Genomic DNA, 20,124 nt, shown 5'->3' on the forward strand with positions numbered 1-20,124 from the left:
ATATATTATAAGAGATCTAAAAGCACCCACATCCATACTACTCATGTGGGTGGTATAAGTGGGTCCCATCTAATATAATATATTACTTCACACATCTCAATTATTTAAACCATCTAACTATAGTTTTTAAATATCCATACTACTCATTTATGGGTCCCACAAAATTTACATTATATTTCAAATTTATATTTTATATTAATATATAAAATGTATAATTGAAATAAATTAAATTAATTATATCAAAATGCATAAAAAAACAATATATATATATAATAAATAAAAATATTAAAAAAATAAATAACAAAAAAATTAAAAAATATGAAAATATATTAAATAACATACTACATGACACAAAAGTTATACCAAAATACAAAAAATAAAACCATAAATATTAAAATAAACTATTAGCATAAAATATAATAAACGTTTAAAATAATTTCTAATTCTGGTTATTTTCATGTCCAAAACGTTCCCATATGTGTTCTATCAAGTCTTGTTGAAGGTGTCGATGAATTTGTTTATCGCGAATATGATGTCTTCTACGTAAGAATTCTTGAAAATCATTATTAGAATCGTCTGGTGGTGCAGTCAGATCATTGCCCAGATGATCATAAGAATAATCAAAATTGCCACCATATGTCGCACGTTCATCTTCAACAATCATGTTGTGCAATATGATGCACGTGCTCATTATACGCTTCAGTGCGTCCAAGTGCCAAGATCGAGCCGGGTTATGTATGATCGCAAAACGGGATTGGAGAACTCCGAATGCTCATTCGATATCCTTTCTTGCACCTTCTTGATGTTGAGCAAACAATTTTTTCTTATCCCCTTGTGGCATTGGGATGCTTTTCACAAATGTAGCCCATTCAGGATAAATTCCATCTAATAGATAATAGCCCATGTTGTATTCATGTCGATTGACTGAATAATGGACCTCAGGAGCTTTCCCTTGTATAACATCGTTGAAGACACCAGATTGATTCAGTACATTGATATCATTGTTTGAACCCGCTACCCCAAACAAAGCATGCCAAATCCACAAGTCTTGTGAAGCAACTGCTTCAAGCATAACTGTGGGTTTACCATGATCACCTCGAACATACTGCCCTTTTAATGCAACTGGACAATTTTTCCATTCCCAATGCATACAATCAATACTTCCCAACATACCTGGAAAGCCACGTGCCTCCCCCATCTGTAGCAAGCGTTCAATGTCTTCAGTTGTTGGCTTCCGCAAATATTGTGACCCAAATAAACTAATCACACCCCTTGTAAACCTATCAACACATTTTAGTGTCGTGGTTTCGCCGATTCTTAAATAGTCATCCACACTATCAGCAGATGTTCCATATGCCAACATACGAATAACAGCAGTGCATTTTTGTAGCGGTGAAAGACCTGATCTACCGGTTGCATCAATCTTCAATTGAAAATACTCATCATGTTGACCAAGAGCTTCAATAATGCGAAGGAATACATGTTTATGCATTCGATACCTTCTACGAAATTGCTCATCCGTGTACACTGGAGTTTCTGAGAAATAATCTTTGAACAATCGATCATGCCCTTCTTCACGATTCCTCTCTATATTCCTTCTTTGGCGTCTAGGCCTACTTGAGCTCTCATATTCTTCTCGCGCCTGACTTTCAAAGTAGAGCTTCACAAGTTCTTCGTCCATGCCATCATTCATAAAATCCATGAACATTTTTCCAAGATGGGAAGGATTGGAAGGATCCATGTGAAGTTAGGAAGTTTGGAATGATTTTGAGATTGAAAAGAGAGAAGTTGGGAATGATTTTGAAGTTTGTTATGCATGTTATAATATTTATAGGGATATGAATAACGGCTAGTTTGACTAAAATTGAGTTTGAATAACGGCTAGTTTGAATAACGGCTAGTTTGACTAAAATTGAGTTTGAATAACGGCTAGTTTGAATAACGGCTAGTTTGACTAAAATTGAGTTTGAATAACGACTAGTTTGAATAAAAGTAATAATTAAATCCAACATACATAATACTTAAATCCAACTTACATAATAATTAAATCCAACATTGATAAAAATAAATTAAATCCAACATACATAATAATTAAATCCAACTTACATAATAATTAAATCCAACATTGATAAAAATAAATTAAATCCAACATACTTAATAATTATATCCAACCTACATAATAATATTAATTAACTCCATATCTATCTCTAATTACGCCGCACAAAAATTCATGATCTTGTAGTTGTCTTGGTGTCATATTTGATGTATCCTTCGAGAGTATTTGCAAATCACTGATCTTTGCCGCGTGCAACTCAGCATCAACCTTTTTCCTTTCTATCTCCATTTTTCCACTCTCAATACGTGCATAATCACGTGCAAACCCCAACATTAATTCAATTTTTTTATTTAAGTCATCTTTCATAGCATCAAATTTAGGAGTAGGCTTTTCCACAAACTTTTCTTTTTGCTTCCTTTTGGTCGCCTTATTACCGATTGGACGATGTAACAAAGTCGGTGATGATGGATTGTATTCGCTTGTTGGCGTTGGTGGGTTAGAAGATGTTGAATATGCTCCAGAAGTCGAACTCTTTGTTCTTTTTGCAGAAGGTTCAGATGAACCTCCAAGCCATTTGGGTTCATCTCTCAATAATTTCCATGCACTGTGAAATGTGAACTTTTCATGTACGTCTTGATAATAAATATCGCATGCCGCCGAAACAATGTCACTCTCAGAGCTATCACTTCTCTTTACAGCGACAGCTTGTTTGTAGCACCGCTTCTCTTTTTATACCATCGACCTTTTAGTGCCAACTGATTCCTCTCTGGAAAATTCTTGTGGCGGTGGTTGTTATAAGCTTCACTAATCCTCTTCCAGAAACTATCTCCCTTTTGATCAATCCCAATAATTGGATCCCTTGAAATGTTGAGCCATGATTGAATGAGAAGTTCATCCTCCTTTGGTTGAAATCTTATTTTTGACACATTCATAACCGATGTAGTTTTGATTTCTTCACCAAGGTTGGTTGTTTCCAACCCATCTTGAACTTGAGAGCAAAATTGTGGTGTTTCGGGCTCTTGATCGTTTACTTCCACATGACTATTATTCATTTGAACTCCATGAAACATAGTGGGACTAGTTGATTGAGATGGAAAGTGTTGATTATTTTGTTGATTTGGGATAAAATTAGGATTTTGAAAATTTGAGTTATGATGTGAGTTTGGATTATCGAATGCATTTTGTTGATTTGGAATAAATGATGGAATGTCACAATTTTGCATGAAATTGGACCAAGAATTAAGGTGGTTGGGGTTCATTGGAACATAAATTGTGTAAAAGAAAAAGATTACAAAAAGATGAAAGAAATCATTCAAATTTAGATAAAAAGTTGTGATAGAATGAAATGGTTGATCACTTATTTATCCTCAAACTGTTTTTTTTATAACAAATTAAAAATTATAAAAAAAATAAATAAATGTGCAATGCAACGGTAAAAAATTGTAACGGTAATATCAATTTCAAATTTATACATGTTTCATACCACACCAAAATTAAAGTTATGATAATAAATTTTTTCCAACAATATTAAATGATGAAAAGCTACGGTGCTTTGTTTAGATATTGTGCCAATTAATACTACACCAAATAACTTCTATTATCAATACTACACTGACACTAGGTAGCACACGTAAGCTTTTACTACTCCTATATTTATGCTCTAAAAAGAAGGGGCCAAAAATAAGAGGCTTAATTGTTCGAGCTTTTACATAGAACTTGTTTGACATCTATAATCAAGTGTACCAATATTCATCTTTAGGATAATGTTGATGATGTAAAGATAACTATAAGTATATTTCTTTGTAATGTTATAAAACTAAAGGGTCGTGAGAGTTGAACTCAGCATTGGTAAGATCTATAAAAGATATTTTACCAATTTAATTTATCCCACAAAAGATGTAGTGTTAAATATGTTTTTGGTCTTTATAAATATCTTAACTTTCATTTTTAATCTCTGTTAAAAATATGTATTTTAATTCCTACAAAAATGTTATGCATGCAGTTTTAATCCTTGTTATTTTTTAAAATTTTGAAAACTGTTTAATTACCTTTAAACTTTCAAATTTTTGAATAATTTTTTTCATACATGTTTATAATATAATGAAACATTTCTTTACAAAATTTTAAAATTTTTTAAAATAAGAAGAATTAAATATGAATTTTTTAAATTTCAAAAAATAATGATAAAAGTAATGAAAACCTCGACTTAGAAATCAAATTTTGAGTTTCTTTTTTTCAGAGGAACTTTTATAACGTTCTAAATATGTTTAAAATAATCATTCAAAAATACACATTGATTTAATAGGAGGGATTAAATTAAAATTATATGCATAATAATTTTGTAAGGACTAAAATATATTATTTTTTAATAAAAAATAAAAATAAAAGTTGAAATATTTATAAGAATCAAAAACATATTTAATCCAAAGATCTAATATAAATGAATTTCATGTAATTTATATTGTTTATAATGTTTCTATATTATTACTAAGTGTTGTTATTTCATTATATTATTTTTTTTTACCGTGTTGTTATTTCATGTTAGTCATTTGGTTGATGATAAATAAGCCATGACAAATTATCCATAAATAAAAAACAAAACCATAATAAGTATTGTGCTCATAAATAACCAACAAACACTAGTACAAATAAATCAATATAATTTTAAAATTTATACCCGATTTACTAAAAACGGGTGTAATTGAGAATTTTGATGGTAATTTTGTAAATAAAATATCACTTTTGCATTATCTGGTTATAATATACACCCTTTTTCCAAAAAACGGGTTTAAATTAAAAAATTTATTATAATCAAATTTTAATTACTCCTTTTAAACTAAAAAAACGGGTGTAAATTTATATAAAAAAAAATTGTTTAATTTTATAACTTAAAATATATAATCTATGTGGCAATTTAATGGATCTATATTTATTAGATTAATAAAATATACTAAAATATACTAACATAATTTATTAAAATATACAAAAACAAAATAGTTTTTCATCAACTCTTAACTTCATCGCTTTCACTGAACTTCATCGCTTTCACTGAACTTCATCGCATCGCATGCATACCGAATCCATTTTTCAATCAACTCTGAACTTCATCGCTTTCACCGATCAAAATGGTTTTTCATCGCATCGCGTTGCTTCTGTGAACTTCGTCGCTTCACGAAATCCTTTTTCTTCGTTCATTCGCTCATTCTCTCATTCGCTCAACTTCGCTTCGCTTCTGTGTCGACTGAAAAGGGCTTCGCTCACTCGCTCATTGAAAAACGAAGCTCTCTTCTTCTCCAACACCGCACCGCTCATTTGCTCACCGAATCTGAAAAAAACCATTTCGCAGTGACGACAACGAAGCTGAGAGGAAACCATTTCACAGTGACGACATTGGTAAGGAAGAATTAGGGGTTTTATACTTTGAGCGACATTGGTAGCTGAAGAATTAGGGTTTATACTCGCAAATTAGTTCCTATTGCTTGATTTTGTTTGAAATGAATTTTGTTTGTGTGAACTTGTTTTTCTTTTTCTGTGACATTGCTTGATTAGATAGTTCTTCAGACTTTAGATAGTTTTTCTGTGACATTGCTTTGTTCATTCAATATTGAGCATGTCAAACAGGTTCTATTGGCTTTTATGACTAAGAAAACTATATTTGATGTTCTTACTTGAAATTCTTCTTTGTTTTGGTGTTTTGACTATATATGAAGGCTGGAAGGGAGAAGGTGCGAGATAGAGAAGAACCTGCAGAGAAAGTGTAGACTCAGAAGGGGTTTACTCAACCATCGTTCGTTTAGTTTTGAAAGGCAGGTCTGAATCTGTGACTTATTTGTAGCTTATAGCTCAAGTACTTATCAAAATAAGCACTTATGAATAAGCTCACATAAACCATTTTTATAACGAAAGATAACATAAATTCAAATTATTTTTATATATGATATAAGTTGTTTTCTTAATAAGTTCAAAAAGTGTATGAAAAATGTTACAAGCTGTATTGATATAGGTTTCCAAATAGTCACATAACTACTTGCACTGTAAAAAGGCTTTTGGAGGCTATAGAAGAATACTGTATAAGATGGATTTTATTGAAATGCATTCTGAATTGCTAGTAAGGGAATGTGACATTATAAATGATAACTGATAGACCATGATTGTTTCTGGCACAGCATGACTTAAAAGAATAACAGTGTAAGTTCTTGTGTATAGGAGGCCAGGTCAGAGTCGAATTACAACTTCTAGAAAGGAGACTGATACATGTAAAATATTTTCAGGAGTTTCAGATGGTCAGTATTTCTTCCTACTACTATTAATTGGGAAGTTACAAGTTTATCGACAAAAGGTCTTAAAATATAATTTATTAATTGCAGGTGTTACTACAGGAACTCCAATCCACGTATTTGTGCCTAATACTGATCAAAGAGGAAACGTGAGTATAGTTTCATGTTCATAGATATTCAATAAAGATAAGCAACCACGACCTTGATTTATGGGGCTGTTAAAACTTTGTACTTTTGGTAACTTTTTTCAAGACTATAGCGAGATGTCATTAGCTTATAGGCCTTCCCATGCAGATGCAACCTATGACATGAAGTATGGTGTGAGCTCAGTTCAGGTATTGACCTTTACATTGTAATAAGAGGCATTTTCATTGGATGGGATTTGTATTAAGCTCATCCGTCTTAACTCCTATATTTAGGGTGGTGGTAGATCTTCTGCAAGAGAAACCATTGGAAGGGTTGCTTCTGGTGCTGTTGCTAAGAAAATCCTTAAAAAGTTTGCTGGAACTGAGGTGTGTTACTTGTCTCGCAAGTTTAGCTAATATTTCTTCAATTTTTTAATATACTAAGAATATTTATCATATTTGGAGTGTGTCAGGCTTTTTTGACCGTCCAATAGAAAATTGGTATTGGGAAATCCCTTGATTAAAGAACAATATAGAACTTTAAGGGTATGCAACCTCCTTGCCCAAAGACTCATATTTCCTATCAACTGACATCCTGCCGCACTGTCGACAATTTGGGAATGTTTGAGTTTGAACCTTGTCACCCTCATAATTGGTCCACAATAAGTGTAAGAATGGAGAATTTTCAAATTGCAACTCTGAAACTGTTGTATATTAGGCCTGTCATGCAATATAATAGCTTTTTAAACTCAAAATACTGGTTATGTGTCTGTCTGTTTAATAAGCGATATTTCCTTCTAATTAACTAGTAGCACACAGCTTGAATGCTTATAAGAACTTATTTAGAGAAATGGTTTTGATGTGTCTTTCTCTTGCAATTGGTTATTAATCTCACATATTTGGCATGCTATTGATTCCTAAACAGGAGTATAACTACCTCCTCAACTTATTTACCTTAAGTACGAAATGAAAAAGAAAAACCTAGGAAGTATGGTCCTGATGTACCTGTTTCTTTGAGGCTCTCTTCTCCTATGTCTGCCACTGATAATTCCATGTCTCCTTCGGAGAAACGGCCTAGAGGATGCCTACCTGGAAGTGGAAGGAAACAACAACTAGCTGCTCTAGGTAAGCATAGATACTTGATTGTATGTATTGTTTAAGGATTTGGCATTGGAATTTGGCCTGTTCATTTTAGAGGGAAAGTGTGATTAGTTATTTACGATTATCTGTTAATATGAAAAATGTGAAGATATGTTGATTTTGTTGCTGAAAGTTTTTGTCTATAAAATCGGTCATTGTGAAGTTGTTCACTTGCTAAAAGTTTACTCTATTGAAATTATCGATTTACTAATAGATTAATTTCTTTAGAATTTAGATAGGCTGTGACTTTTAGGGACAAAGCATCCTAAGTAGCACTTTCATGGAACTAAATTCTATTTATATTCCAAGATAATTGACGGATGAGGGCAATGATAATTGATAAAATACATGTGCATGTATAATGAACTATTAGGTTGTTGAAATTTAGTGTTATGTTTATTTCTTGAAGTCCTCGTTCAAATTTCTGATATAGATTAAAGCTTCATAATGAATACAAATTAGAAACCATGTGCATGTATAATGAACCATTTTTTTTTCAAGTGCTGGAAGAACTGTAGCTTGAAGAAATGTGAATGTTACTACCCACACATTTATCAAATAAGACTTTCTTTTAGGAAGTGACTCACAAGACTAACTTTTCTAATATCGCTTTTTGATCTAGAAAACTCAACAGCATTTCCAATCATAAGCGCAATCTATTCTCGGTTCTAATATTGTTGTTGTTTATTGCCTTTTTGAAATTGAATTTTCAGATTTGTTTTGAACAGATTTTGCAAATTGTGTGTAATCTGTTATATTTATGAGTTAGTATAATTAATTGTCATTTACTTATACTAACTTGTCACAAACTTACATTGTTGTAGGTTAGCGATGAAGATGCACTTAACATGGCTAGGACATTGGCCGTAAAAGGACTCATGGTAATCTTGAAATGTCAATTTCCTACACTTAAAACAAAAAATGCCGGAGAAAACTTCAATCTTTATACATTGGATACATGATACTTAAATAAATTGCAACAAACTGTTTGCGAATTGCAATTGGAAGTTTGATAGTTTAACTTTTTTTCTAGGTTGGCATATCTGAAGGATAGAAAAACACTTAGAAAGGGGGGGATTGAATAAGTGTGATTTAAAAACTTGAGCGATAAAAATAAAATGCACAATTATTTTTATCCTGGTTCGCTGTTAACGAAGCTACTCCAGTCCACCCCCGCAGAGATGATTTACCTCAACTGAGGATTTAATCCACTAATCGCACGGATTACAATGGTTTTCCACTTAGCCGCAACTAAGTCTTCCAGAGTCTTCTGATCACAACCTGATCACTCCAGGAACAACTGCTTAGTTCACTCCTAAGACTTTTCTAGAGTCTACTGATCAACACGATCACTCTAGGCTTAGTTCACTCCTAAGACTTTCTGCTCAGCCAACTGCCAAGACTTCCTGCTCAGCCAACTGCCAAGACTTCCTGCTCAGCTAACTGCTAAGACTTCCTAGAGTATACTGATCAACTGATCACTCTAGTTCCTTACAACTTAATGTAATCAATTCAAGAGTTTACAAATGCTTCTAAAAAGCGATAATCACAACTGTGATATTTCTCTTACAATTTAAGCTTAATCTCACTAAGATATTACAACAGCAATGTAGTGAGCTTTGATGAAGATGAAGATTCTGAGTTTTGATTTGAACAGAGTTTCAGCAAGTGAATTTGAATTGTATTGGTGCGAAAATCGTTAACCTTGCTTCTCATCAGAACTTCATATTTATAGGCGTTGAGAAGATGACCGTTGAATGCATTTAATGCTTTGCGTGTTCCGTACAGCTTTGCATTTAATGTTATACGCTTTTGTCAACTACCTCGAGCCTTGTTCACGCTGTGTCTACTGACGTAGCCTTTAGTAGCTTTAACGTTCCTTTTGTCAGTCAGCGTAGTCTGCCACGTGTACTTCCTTCTGATCTGATGTTTGTGAATACGACGTTTGAATATCATCAGAGTCAAACAGCTTGGTGCACAGCATCTTCTGATCTTCTGACCTTGAAGTGCTTCTGAGCGTGATACCATCTTCTGATCTTCAGTGCTTCTGATCTCATGTTCTTCTGATGCTTCCATAGACCCATGTTCTGATTCTGCTTCGACCATCTTCTGATGTCTTGCCAGACCATGTTCTGATGTTGCATGCTGAACCATTTGAGACACATCTTCTGAGCGCTGAATTATGCGTACTCTTTATATATATTTCCTGAAAGGGAAATTGCATTGGATTAGAGTACCATATTATCTTAAGCAAAATTCATATTATTGTTATCATCAAAACTAAGATAATTGATAAGAACAAATCTTGTTCTAACAATCTCCCCCTTTTTGATGATGACAAAAACATATATAAATGATATGAATTTGCGATCAGAAAGAGTAGACGGCAAAAGACAAATTACACAGCTATAGCATAAGCATATGAATATGTCTCCCCCTGAGATTAACAATCTCCCCCTGAGATAAATAATCTCCCCCTGAAATAAATACTCGAAGAGCTTTAATAAAAGACTTCCCTGATTATTTCGGTAGAGACGATCATATGAGCTTCTGCCTTCAGAGAATCCATAGCTTCTGACTTCTGCTTCCATTGGACAGCTTCAGAACTTGAATTTCTTTGATCTTCAGAACATTCACAGCTTCTGACTTCTGCTTCCATTCAGGACAGCTTCAGAACTTGAATTTCTGGATCTTTTAGAACATTCACATCTTCTGATTTCTGCTTCCCTCGGATAGCTTCAGAACTTTGAATGTCTACCAACATCACTTCATGCTAGATTTGTATCAGAACATTGTTGAATGTACCAGAGCATCATTTGAGCATCTCTACATCCTGAAATGTTACAGAACAAAAACTAAACGACAAAAGTCAGCATGAACGAGTTAGAACATAAAATGTATATTCAAATACATGATATGTATCAGAGCCAAATGTATCAGAGCATTTTAGGCTAAAAACATGTATTAGAGCAAATAATGTATCAGAGCCATAACATTATGTGTATCAGGGCAAATAGAATTTTGTCAGAACAGGATAGACAATGATATTCAAATTCTATTATCAGTGCTTCTGATTCATTCTTCTTTCTTGCTTCTGATCTCTGAAGCTTGACAGCACTCAGCTTGCTTCAGTTTCAATGGTTTTGCTTCTAGTGTTTGCTTTGAAGATTCACTTCACTTCTTTGTACCTGCAAAACACTTAAACCATATAGAACTTGCAGTTCATGTTAGTGAATGTGTGGGAGCCTTTACCCAGCAACTGATAGATTTAATCAAATCATTTATCATTTATCTTTCTCCCCCTTTTTGTCATAACATCAAAAAAATAGAAAAGATTCAGATGAATAAAACAGAACTCATGGAGGAAGAAAATGATTTCATTAAGGTTCAACCAATGGGTACAGAAGTACAAGATGAAAAAATCAGATGCACAGAAACAAAACAGATGCAAAGAAAAGAAGGAAACAACATAGACTCAATCTAAGATGGCCCTAGTCTTGACAAGATCTTGGCCAGCATCTGTTTGACATCATTGTTGTGTTCTTCTTGCCTCTCAATGAAAGCATCATACTTCTCATTGAGTGAACTTTGCTCATCCTGTCTCCTCTGAATCGCTTCTAGAGTCCTTGCAAGACGAGAAGGTTCATCAAGAGAAGTTTCACCGCTTTCAACCACAGGAATGACATGTTGATCTGCAGCTTCCATAGAAGTATCATTTGCTGGGATATCCTCAACAGGGTCTGATTTAGCAACATGATCTTCAGCATCTGCTTCTTGCATAGAAGCATCTCCATACTCTGCAGCAGGAATTTCAGAGTCTCCATTCTCTAGAGCCTGAAGAATGGCAGCTAAATTCCTTGGAGCAGAGGGACCTTCCACTTCTGGTGGGTCAACAACTTCTGGAATGACCAAGCTAGGGTCTTTCTTAGAAGGGTTTTCCCTCAGAAAGTCAAATAAGGTCTTGAAGTCTCCAAGCAGAACAGGATACTCAGGAATCCAGATAACCATGTCCCTGCATGGGTTTGCTTCCATTGCAGCAGCCAGTCTCAATACTTCCAATTCATCCACAAAGGGCTTCTCTTCCAAAAGATATCTTCCTTTGAGGCGAGCAAACCAGAAGTCTTCATAATTCCTCAGAATTCCACGAGGCCTTGGAGCAGCAGCTACACAGGCTTCTTGAAGTTCTAAAAACAGAGCATCTGATTTTCTGCGAAAAATTCTCCAGAAGTTCCGCATAGCAACATCATTTAATCCAGAACTTTCAGCAATTCTGAGAGAATCTAAGGTACTTCTGAGATTCTTCTTTATGTTTTCAAAAACTACACCAATAGAATATTCAGGGCTGGATTTTATTTGGGTTTTTGAAAAAGCAGGGTTGGAGATGAAGTATGGAAGAGGTTCTCTATCCAACCTATAAGAAGATTCTGCTTCAGTATCAGAATCTAACACTACCACTTCAGCTTCAGGACGAGGCTTGGGAGTGTAGTTGCAATCACGGAGCAGTTGCTCATGTGATGCAGAGGTTGGAAAAGGAGAATCACAAGGATTGTTTTGAGAGGTGGAGGGAGTATGTTCAAGAGTGGTATTGGGAGAAGGTTGAGATGGAAAGAGAGTTTGAAGGGGTTGTATGTTCAGAACAAGATTGTCAACAGCTTGGTCAGAGACAAGATTAGTGGAGGGTGAGGGAGACGGAATGGATTGAGGAGATGGTGGAGATTTTGTGAAGGGAAAAGGTGAGGGAGGAGAAGAATTGGATTTGTTTGCATGTGAAGAAGGAATGGGTATAGGGGAAGATGGTGGTGTAAGAATACGGACAACAACGGGTGATTCTGATGAGGCCTTTTCTGGTTCAGGGGTAGGTACAATCTCTATTGGTGTAGCTTCTGAACAAACAACAGGAACAGAAATAGGTTCAGAAATGCATATACCTTTTGAACCCTTCAGAAGCGCTTTGGTCACATCCTCCATTTTCTTCAGCTTTTTACTCTTTGGCTCTTGAATAATCTTTGCTTTGCCTCTAGAAATTTCTTTCCTTCTGACATAAGCCTGAACTTCTTGTTGATTTTCAATTTCTTGAGGGATATTGTCTTCATCAGAGCTTTGAATAATCATCTTCCTCTTCTTGGTTATCTTCTTTTCAACAGCTTCAACTATCTCCTCATTTTTGTTTGACTTCTTCTTCTTTTTCTCTTTCTCAAAGTCATCAGATACGGCCTTAACAACATTAGCAATCACCTTTTTAGAAGCCTCTTGTTTCTTAGAGACAGCAGAAGGATAATCATGCTTTCTTTTAGTCCTTTCTTCCCTCTTGCGATTTACTTTGAAAGGGGCACCTTTGTCTTGATCTTTAAAGCTCTTATTCTCTTCAAGAGATTTTAGATAAACAGTTTTGACTTCAGGTACCTCACTATTGAAGAAGGTTTCAAAGTCATCCAGAACTGGTTCTCTTATGGTTCTTGTTCCAGCTAGAGGTTCAGGAACCTTGAGAAAGGTGTCAATGATTTTCATCTTCTTTAAAGAGAAGGCATTCAGACAAGATCCAGTGGTGACAGCAAGATCTTTGATGATACCTTCAGACTCCAGACTTTCAACAATCTTGGAATGTATCAGAAGGTTTGTAATAATCCTACCAAAAGGAATGGTTGTTCCAGCATTTTCCTTTCTGAAAGCATTCCTGGAATCCTTTACTGCTTTCCACATATGGTTGAAGATAATGTAGATCGCATCAACCTTCTTCTGAGTGGCAATGCAATAGAGAACATACCTTTGATCATTACTGATGAAATCCGAGGCATGAGTTGATTTCCTATGATAGAAACACCCGAGAAGGATCTTTGTCCAGATTCTGTAGATATCTCTCAAGTTCTTAACATGTGTAGTTTTCTTGACATTTTTATAGAGAGTGGATAGAATATCATCCACATCTTCTCTTTGATCAGACTCAAAAACCCCTTCAGGATTTTTCAGGTCAAACATCACTCTTAGGATGTTTTCAGTAACAACAACAGACTTTCCATGGACGAAGGAGAGTATAGCTTTTGGTGCAACCACAGCATGTACCCAGAATTCTTTGACAAGATCTGGATAAACAGGGCCGACGAACTCAGCAAACAACGAGGTCCATCCTTGAAAGATGATGTCTTCTTTAAGATGAAATTGATTTTCTTCAAGGTTATCAAAGTCGACCATGAGTTCACACAAAACTTCCAATTTATCTTTGGGGATGGAGCATGCAACAACAGGGGTGAGTTCCTGGTGTGTTTCATCGTGCATATGAAGAAGAGTAGATGAACCAGCAAAATGAGATGAAGAAGCAGCCATTGATGCAGAATGAACGAAAACGAGCAAGAGAAGCGAACTAGGTTTTCGATTAGGGTTTTTAGAAAAACGGCTAAAAACTTTTCAAACGAGAGAATGCAAGAAGAGAGAGAGACAAAGGAGCGAAAAGGATGTATGATATGATTTGAAAAGCATATATAGGAAAAAAAAATTGAACAGTTCCAGAATCAAAGGAAATCAATTTTATTAAATGATGAATGACGTGAGGAGAGAGAGAGAACGTGGTAAATGAAGTAATTTAAAAACAGTTACCTAGGTCGGCGTCTTTTCAACTGCACGCTTTGTACCAACCGTACAGACACGTGTTCATCATTAGATAATAGATGACAGCTGTATTAAGAACAGACTTTACGCCTTCAGATTCTGATCACTGCTTCTGAGTTGATCAAGTTTCACTTCTGGAAATACTCCTTCTGAAGTGTGCAGATATAAGACTGAATGATCTTCTGATCCATTACTTCTGATATACACAGCTTCTGGAGGTTTACTTCTTTGTTCTGCAGCTTCTGATAGGACACAACTGTATCTGCAGAAATTTTTAAGCTCTTTGTTTCATCAGAAACAAGTTTATCATCAAAACAGATGTTTACTGATTTGTCCACAATTAATGTTTCAATGTTTTGTATATTCTGTAGTATCAAGAATGAAACATCAATGCTTCAGAGACAGACAAAAACAGAAGGTTCCAAGACTAATAAACTTTCTTTTCTGAATTCCTACAAACAAAGTTTCTTCAACAGATTTAAGAACCAAAACTTGAGAGACAATCTTTCTTCCCTTCAAGTGTTGAGACCAACTTGAATCCAGGTGTCAAGTCATGTTGAATGTTGTCTTCTTTGATATCAAGAGAATCTGCAAGAGAAATAATCTTTTTCTTTGGTACCCACATCTTCTTGGGTCCTTTCTTGTTAGATTTTCTCAAGTTCTGATTGAACTTGGGTTTAACATTGTAAGCAATAGGAGGAACAGCATGATAATTCTTAATGTGAGTTTCATGATATTTCCTAGGTTGTGTCACATGCTTCTTAGTGTGTGTACTGTGAAAACTTTGTGCATGTGAAGTGTGCCTAATATCATGTGAGTGGCCATACTTGAACTGATCATACAATGGCTTGTATGTAATTTTCATTTCATCAACAGGTTCAAGTTTGTATGGGGTTTCACCCTCATAACCAATGCCAACTCGTTTGTTTCCAGACACAGCATATATCATAGAAGCTAGCTGACTTCTGCCAATACTTCTAGATAGGAACTTCCTGAAACTTAAATCATATTCTTTCAGAATATGGTTCAGACTGGGAGTGGATTTTTCTGAATCAGAAGGAGATCCAACATTATTGGATAATTTTAAAAGTTTTTCCTTTAATTCAGAATTCTCCAACTCAAGCTTCTTTGTTTCAAATTCAAATTGCTTTTTCAGCTTTTTGTATTTGAGACTGATCTGAGACTTGAGTTCCAGAAGTTCAGTTAGACCGGAAACTAACTCATCTCTAGTAAGTTCAGAAAATACCTCTTCAGAATCTGATTCTGATGTAGATTCTGATCCGTCATCTTCTGTCGCCATCAGCGCACAGTTGGCCTGCTCATCTTCTGAATCATCTTCTGACTCATCCCAGGTTGCCATAAGACCTTTCTTCTTATGAAACTTTTTCTTGGGACTTTCCTTCTGAAGATTTGGACATTCATTCTTGTAGTGTCCAGGCTCATTGCATTCATAGCACATGACCTTCTTCTTGTCAAATCTTCTTTCATCAGAAGATTCTCCACGTTCAAATTTCCTTGAACTTCTGAAGCCTCTGAACTTCCTTTGCTTGGTCTTCCAGAGTTGGTTTAGCCTTCTGGAAATCATGGACAGTTCATCTTCTTCTTCAGATTCTGATTCTTCAGGATCTTCTTCTCTAGCCTGAAAAGCGTTAGTGCATTTCTTGATATTAGATTTTAATGCAATAGACTTACCTTTCTTTTGAGGCTCATTTGCGTCCAGCTCAATCTCATGGCTTCTCAAGGCACTGATAAGCTCTTCCAGAGAAACTTCATTCAGATTCTTCGCAATCTTGAATGCAGTCACCATCGGACCCCATCTTCTGGGTAAGCTTCTGATGATCTTCTTTACATGATCAGCCTTGGTGTATCCTTTGTCAAGAACTCTCAATCCAGCAGTCAGAGTTTGAAATCTCGAAAACATCTTTTCAATGTCTTCATCATCCTCCATCTTGAAGGCTTCATACTTCTGGATTAAGGCAAGAGCTTTTGTCTCCTTGACTTGAGCATTTCCTTCATGAGTCATTTTCAAGGACTCATATATGTCATAGGCCGTTTCCCTGTTAGATATCTTCTCATACTCAGCATGAGAGATAGCATTCAGCAAAACAGTTCTACATTTATGATGATTCCTGAAAAGCTTCTTTTGGTCATCATTCATTTCTTGCCTTGACAGCTTCACGCCTCTGGCATTTACTGGATGTTTGTAACCATCCATCAGAAGATCCCATAGATCACCATCTAGACCCAGAAAGTAACTCTCCAGTTTATCTTTCCAGTATTCAAAGTTTTCACCATCAAATACCGGCGGTCTAGTATAACCATTGTTACCGTTGTATTGCTCAGCAGAGCCAGATGTAGATGCAGGTGTAGGTATAGTCCTTTCACTTTCATCAACCATCTTTTAAATGAAGCGTTTTTCTCTTCCTGAATCTTTTCTAAACACGGTTAAGTGCTTGCACCTTAGAACCGGCGCTCTGATGCCAATTGAAGGATAGAAAAACACTTAGAAAGGGGGGGATTGAATAAGTGTGATTTAAAAACTTGAGCGATAAAAATAAAATGCACAATTATTTTTATCCTGGTTCGCTGTTAACGAAGCTACTCCAGTCCACCCCCGCAGAGATGATTTACCTCAACTGAGGATTTAATCCACTAATCGCACGGATTACAATGGTTTTCCACTTAGCCGCAACTAAGTCTTCCAGAGTCTTCTGATCACAACCTGATCACTCCAGGAACAACTGCTTAGTTCACTCCTAAGACTTTTCTAGAGTCTACTGATCAACACGATCAGTCTAGGCTTAGTTCACTCCTAAGACTTTCTGCTCAGCCAACTGCCAAGACTTCCTGCTCAGCCAACTGCCAAGACTTCCTGCTCAGCTAACTGCTAAGACTTCCTAGAGTATACTGATCAACTGATCACTCTAGTTCCTTACAACTTAATGTAATCAATTCAAGAGTTTACAAATGCTTCTAAAAAGCGATAATCACAACTGTGATATTTCTCTTACAATTTAAGCTTAATCTCACTAAGATATTACAACAGCAATGTAGTGAGCTTTGATGAAGATGAAGATTCTGAGTTTTGATTTGAACAGAGTTTCAGCAAGTGAATTTGAATTGTATTGGTGCGAAAATCGTTAACCTTGCTTCTCATCAGAACTTCATATTTATAGGCGTTGAGAAGATGACCGTTGAATGCATTTAATGCTTTGCGTGTTCCGTACAGCTTTGCATTTAATGTTATACGCTTTTGTCAACTACCTCGAGCCTTGTTCACGCTGTGTCTACTGACGTAGCCTTTAGTAGCTTTAACGTTCCTTTTGTCAGTCAGCGTAGTCTGCCACGTGTACTTCCTTCTGATCTGATGTTTGTGAATACGACGTTTGAATATCATCAGAGTCAAACAGCTTGGTGCACAGCATCTTCTGATCTTCTGACCTTGAAGTGCTTCTGAGCGTGATACCATCTTCTGATCTTCAGTGCTTCTGATCTCATGTTCTTCTGATGCTTCCATAGACCCATGTTCTGATTCTGCTTCGACCATCTTCTGATGTCTTTCCAGACCATGTTCTGATGTTGCATGCTGAACCATTTGAGACACATCTTCTGAGCGCTGAATTATGCGTACTCTTTATATATATTTCCTGAAAGGGAAATTGCATTGGATTAGAGTACCATATTATCTTAAGCAAAATTCATATTATTGTTATCATCAAAACTAAGATAATTGATAAGAACAAATCTTGTTCTAACAATATCGTCCGGAGCTAACACGGTTGCAGCACTTAGATTGGCTAGTCTTCCTGAGAACAAATGAAAACTTATTGTGGTAAGAACAATTATCCTTAAAACAGCGTGAAACTTCATTATGCGTGTGGTGTCGTTTTCTTTACCTCCCCGTTTCACTTGGGAGGACGGCACGCTAGACCCTTCACGCGAAATTTGGAAGGAGAATGCGCCCGTGGTGGGATGAATTTTGTTTCAGTTCTTCCTACGATATCACACGAACTTTCTTATTTGTCCTACGAGTAGGAAAGGGGAAAAAAGATCTCAACTAAACCCTAGGAGTTTGCTAAGTGTGGGGATTTCACCTAGACTAGAAATTCTGGAGTCCGGGAGGTCGGTTATACATAGGGAAGTGTTTAAACACCCTACATATCTGTAGTACTCTACAGGAACCTTCTCTGTGTCATTGTGTTTGTGTTTATTGCTAATGATTGGGAAAGTTTCTCCTTTGTGTTAGGAGAAGGAATTGAATTGATTTGAAAAGACAGACAGACAGACAAACTAACTATTTTTGGTATTTTATTAGCTCGCTGAGATTCCTTGTGAACCTCATGCCTACATATCCCTAGTGGAAGTCAGAGCTTAATGTAGTTCGGGGAACTAACTAGGGAAATTACTTGTTTTTGGTGCCTTGCTTGAAGCTCAAGGTTGAAGCTTGGAATTAAATCTCTGTTTACAGTAAAGAGACATGAAATTATCTCTACAGAGAGGTATTTGTACTATTCTACCACAAACATTTAAAGGAGTGACAGAATAACTGAATTCATTTCATTCAAGAGGGGGACCTTACTTGTGTATGTGCAAGTATACCAGTCAAATGCCTCTTAAATGAAAGAAAGATGCTCATCCAAATTAGGGAAAGTTACCACATGTCTGGGTTTTACTGCCAGCTCATGCCTTTCAAAATCCTAAATGGGAGACTTGATTAAAATTGAAATTGAAATGGAAATGTTTGTTTGAATGTGGTAGAGTAGTAAAAATATCTCTCTATAGAGATAAGCTATGTCTATCTACTGTATAAAAGATTTGACTTTAGCTGGCTTGTATGAGGCCCAAGCTTGAGGCTTTTTGATTGACTTATTAATTATTATTGACTTTGGGAGATGGCTCCACTGGGGGTTAATTACAGGGTATTTTTGTGTTCTGTACAAAGCCCAGAATTGAGGCTGACTCTACTTAGGGAGACTCTATTTATGTGCCTTGTACAAAGCCCAAGGTTGTGGCTGACTGTTGAGGATAATTGAATGAATGACTCTATTTTATGTGCCTTGTACAAAGCCCAAGGTTGTGGCTAACTCTAGCTAGGGAAAACATTATTTTCTGCCTTGTACAAAGCCCAAGGTTGTGGCGGACTCTTAAATAAATGAATTGAGTATGGATGACTCTAAGGGGAAAAGATCCTAGGTGTTAGGAATCTTTGACACATGAAAGATATGGTTTATCTGCCTTGTACAAAGCCCAAGGTTGTGGCTACTGAATGATGAAGAACTCACTAGGGAGACTCTATTATCTGCCTTGTACAATGCCCAAGGTTGAGGCTGACTCTTGACAGGGGAGTTTTATTGTTTGGGTGCCTTGTATGAAGCCCAAGGTTGAGGCTAACTGTTTTTGTTGGTTTTGACTCTACTGAGGAGGTTTTATTTATTAAAAGACTGTTTTTCTTTGGAAGCTAACCCTTTCCAGGGATTTTGACTCAGCTGGTGAATTTGTCTGTTAAAAGACTGACTTTATCATGTTTTTTGGAGGCTGACCCTTTCCAGGGATTTTGACTCTTTTGGGGAAATTATCTCCTAAGAGAATGAAATTATTTATTAATTAATTTTGGAGGCTAACCCTTTCCAGGGGTTTTTATTGAAATGAAGGAATGTGTGGAAGCTAACCCTTTCCAGGGATTTTGACATTTTAGACAGATGTTGGAGGCTAACCCTTTCCAGGGGTTTTGTTAATATGAATGGCAGAAAGATTATCTAGTGGAGACTTCTTGTTTAAAGCCCAAGATGAAGGCTGACTCAATGCTGAGGATGATCAAACATGGATCCTAGACTCTGCTAAGGAAGATTGATGAAGATAAGGGTGACAGAGACTGTCCATGTCTCTCATTCCAAAAATGTACTCAATGTGAAATTGAGACAAA

At 35.9% G+C, this 20,124-nt stretch overlaps 2 pseudogenes; both read right to left on the minus strand.

The window, feature by feature from the left end:
- Positions 1 to 439: 439 nt before the first annotated feature.
- LOC131613110 (uncharacterized) lies at positions 440 to 1,751 on the minus strand (annotated as a pseudogene).
- Positions 1,752 to 2,181: 430 nt separating this feature from the next.
- LOC131613111 (glutathione S-transferase T3-like) lies at positions 2,182 to 3,141 on the minus strand (annotated as a pseudogene).
- Between the last annotated feature and the right edge of the window lie 16,983 nt (positions 3,142 to 20,124).

The sequence above is a fragment of the Vicia villosa genome, linkage group LG6, assembly GCF_029867415.1.
Source record: "Vicia villosa cultivar HV-30 ecotype Madison, WI linkage group LG6, Vvil1.0, whole genome shotgun sequence".
NCBI lineage: Eukaryota > Viridiplantae > Streptophyta > Magnoliopsida > Fabales > Fabaceae > Vicia > Vicia villosa.